This window comes from Rutilus rutilus (assembly GCF_951802725.1).
Source record: "Rutilus rutilus genome assembly, chromosome: 6".
Taxonomy (NCBI): domain Eukaryota; kingdom Metazoa; phylum Chordata; class Actinopteri; order Cypriniformes; family Leuciscidae; genus Rutilus; species Rutilus rutilus.
The window spans coordinates 13,485,081-13,489,407 of NC_140214.1; positions in this window are offsets into that span (position 1 = coordinate 13,485,081).

The following is a 4,327-nucleotide window of genomic DNA, read 5'->3' on the forward strand; positions in this document are numbered from 1 at the left end:
CTAGGCAACTAACATTTGTCATCCTTTTTCTTTCTTACCTCATGTCCCGTTTCCAACCATCTGCCTTAAGAGTGAAGCCATCAAACCCTTTCAAATACAAATATAGTTCCTCACCTTGAGGAGCTGCTGGTTTACTTGCGAGAATCATTTCGACATCATCACAATTGCAGGGACAAACGTCAGACACATGCTAGGGTATCATAACAAATTGTCTTTATTCTCTCATTTTCAAAGACAGAGTGGATAACATTCATCAATAGTGAGAAACAAGTGAATGGTGCTGCCATGTTTGACCTTGGAACGTTTCCAGAACGTTGTGTTTTCATTGTTGTTGCATAAGCTTGTGTGGCCAGCCCCCACAGAAATGCTTGGTCCTATGGCATATTCAGTGGATTCCATGAGATCTTGTGTTGTTGGGTCTAAAATGATGTGAGCTGGTGAAAATACAGAACAAAACTTGCCCATCTTTGTAGGCTCCGTGTCTCCTCTTATGGCTCTTTATGTACATTTGTTTCAAAATATGCGCACATGGTATCATCCTTAAACACTCATACAACTCCAGCCATATCACCGAACGGATGTCATTTGTGATAACCCTCACAATAAGGCTACAGCAATTTTACAGAACATCATTGTAAAAGAAATGAACAAAGTCCTAAGCCTAAACATTAACTACCTCTAAAATAAGAGGGAAATAGAGGGTTCACGACTTGCTCTATGGAATTAAGCATCAAGCATTGCATGGGACTCAAAGTTCACACAATTTCAATTTTGACCAACCTGACCTTTTAAAGCATAGCCAGTGACAGGTTCAACAATCTGTTATTTCACACAAGATCGTACCTGTCTCGATGTCTTTAGAAAGTACACCGATTTTGACATTTTCCCAAAAATCGGTAAAAATGTATAAAGAAATTTAGAACGGCTCATTTTTTTATTTTAATTCAACAAAAGTTAGCTAAGACAGCGACAACATTCAAAAAGTTTTCTAAGCTCAAATGTTTTCACTGTTTATTGTGCACACTACCCACTTTTTTGCTACCATGCTCTGCAATGTCCTTGATGCTTTCTGCAACACTTCTCATGTGGATGGAAAAGCAGCCCATGATGCTTTAGTTGAAGCCCTGATGCAAGTCATATGAAAGGTCCTTAAAGGGTTAGTTCACCCAAAAATGAAAATTCAGTGAGTAATTACTCACCCTCATGTTGTTCCAACCCCATAAGACCTTCGTTCATCTTCGGAACACAAATTAAGATAGTTTTGATGAAATCTGAGAGCTGGCTCACTCCTTCATAGGCTTCTATGTAATTGATACCTGCCATCCCAGAAAAGTTAGTAAACTACTGTGACTACAGTGGCTCAACCTTAAGTTTATCAAGCGACGAGAATACTTTTTGTGCAAAAAAAACGACTTTATTCAACTATTCATTTTCCACAATAGTCACTTGGACTATTTTAACAATGTCTTTACTAACTTTTCTGGGATGGCAGGTATCGATTACATAGAAGCCTATGAAGGAGTGAGCCAGCTCTCAGATTTCATCAAAAATATCTTAATTTGTGTTCCGAAGATGAACGAAAGTCTTACGGGGTTGGAACAACATGAGGGTGAGTAATTACTGACAGAATTTTCATTTTTGGGTGAACTAACCGTTTAACTCTAATACATTGATTGAAACAACATTCCTATCAACCAATCATCCGCATCCACATTGGCGAAATCACAGTAAGCCTCATGATGAAGACGATATGGGAAAAAGACATTACATGCTTTTAGATGACAAGACAAAGTGGGCCATTCTCAATATTGCTTGTCCTAACATCTGGTCTTTTTGGTGACAAATAATTTAGGAAAGTCAAGTGAGAGAAAATTTAAAGTACAGTTTTAACCTGAATTCAGGGCAGTATGGCGTTGATTAAAGGTGCCTATCTCTGAGACTTGTATTTAGCTACTGAATGCAGCTAAACACCAAATACTATATATTACAATTGACCCGTATAAAGGAAAATGAGAGTTGGTAGGTTTATTCTCGTCAGACAGATTTGAGCGTAAACATGGCTTGCTTTCATTATAGACGGAGGAGTCAAATTAGTTCAATGGTAATTTGACACAACCGAGTTATTCTCTAGAGTTTGCTCTGTCTGACTCAGGGGACTCTATCAACGTACTCTCCATAGACCAATCTGCATTTTCTGCCAGCACTGATCGCCTAATATTGCCTTCTTTCTTATTTTATGCTCATTAAATGACAGGTCTGTGTATTACTCCCACCACACTGGTGGTTTAATTATGAGTGCATATAATAGATGTTAATATCAGAAGAACAACAACATTTTGCTGTTATATTACAAAATGTCCCATTACATCTTAAAACAATCAATTTTGCACCCTGTGGTTGAGAGTCATTATAAGTGAATAACTGAGTATGTACTTTAGGCCTGATTGACTGAAGTCATTACTGTGAGTCAAAGATTACATTTCAGTAACAATTGTTTAAGCGAGAAATTCATCAGTGCCCAATCATAAATATTGCTTCCGTTTGAATATTTTCTTACTTGTTTTCAGAATTTATGACAAGTCAATTACTTCCAACCACAAACCAAGAGTATGTGTTTTCGAAAGCATGTTAAATGAGCTGTACGCCACTTTTCACTTCAATCGCTCATCACGCTACGGAAACCGCATATGCAAACTATTTTAGCAAGTGCTTATTCCGCTTGTAAACAAGGCCCTTGAAGGAACAATTCCCAATTACCGCAACTGGACGGCTGTTACTAGAACAAAAAAAAGAAATATCATTAGCACTCCTCTGCAGTTCTGTGCTGATTCACCCCCATATTTTTCGATTAGTCTCAAAGCAAATTCCTTGGGTGTCATATGCCTCCGCAATAACAGAGTGCACAAGGAAACATCACCACTCGAGGGTCAACACATCAATCGTTTGGATGAGATTAGCCAATTAATAAACTTTATCTGTATCACTCAATATTATACATGTCATAAGAACTGTCATGAGTTTAGTTAACATTATGATTAACACGGTGTCCCAACCAGATATGATGCAATGAAGCGATATTTTGTTGGTTGCTTGGTTTTAACTTCTTGGCTGTGATGCCAAATAGCCCCGCCTATAATGAGATCTCATTGGTTCAAAATCCTGTACCATAAAACTGTGTATAAAACATCAAATACCTTCCCATTGGCTTTGATATTGTGTTAAAAAGTTAAGTAAAGCAAATTTACAAAGTACCAATGAGCGGATTTGAGGAAGAACTAATCACTGGATCTGCAAAAGTTTTCCAGGTTAGTGGCATCAGTTGAACAAAAGATCCTCAAGACTTTTGTTCTTGATCACAAACCTCAAGAGAAATTTTAATCAAAGTCTTTAACATCTTCCACTATTTTTTCTGTTTACTGTACAAATAGTTATTTGCAATTATTTGAATAAATGTTTTATACAGAAGTCTATTATTTTTGTTTCTATTTTAGACAAGCATGCCTCTATATGGAGTGTGAAAATATAACAAACTGCAGTATATCGCTTTACATGACGGTTCGATTTTCTCTTCTTCTAGAGATGCCAGGCTACGCGAGATTACGTCTGGTTAGGACACAGTATTTCTCAGAGCCATAACCACCATAACATTATTCCAATTAGTAGTTGACCGATTGGGCTGCACAATATATCGAAAGAATTTCAATAAACCAATGTTGCGATATCGATTTTATCAAAACACCAGGACTTCGATTTAATGAAATAAATAAATGCACTGCATGTTTCAGATCGAAGCACGGCACTGTGTTCATTTACACAGTCGCAAAAAATGCTGGATAGTTTAATGTTGGAAAATGAAGAAATCAAGACATAAAATGTAGTATGTAATATGTTTTCACAGTACAATAGTATTACAAAAAGAGATCAAAATCAAAATTCTGTCATCATTTACTCACCCTCAAGTTGTTTCAAACCTGTATTTTGAAAAATGTCGGTAACCAGACAGTTGATGGACCCCATTGACTTCCATAGTAGGAAAAAAAAAAACGTTATGGAAGTCAATGGGGTCCATCAACTGTTTGGTTACCGACATTCTTCAAATATCTTCTTTTGTGTTCAGCAGAAGAAAGAAATTCATACAGGTTTGAAACAACTTGAGGGTGAGTAAATGATGACAGATTTTTCATTTTGAAGTGAACTATTCCTTGCGACATTTGGAAAAATATAATATTTCTAGAATGATTGGGGTGATTTTCTTAAGGAATGCATCTGCATATAAAATAAAAATAATTTAAACTAAATATTAAAAATGACTTTGATTTTGATGACT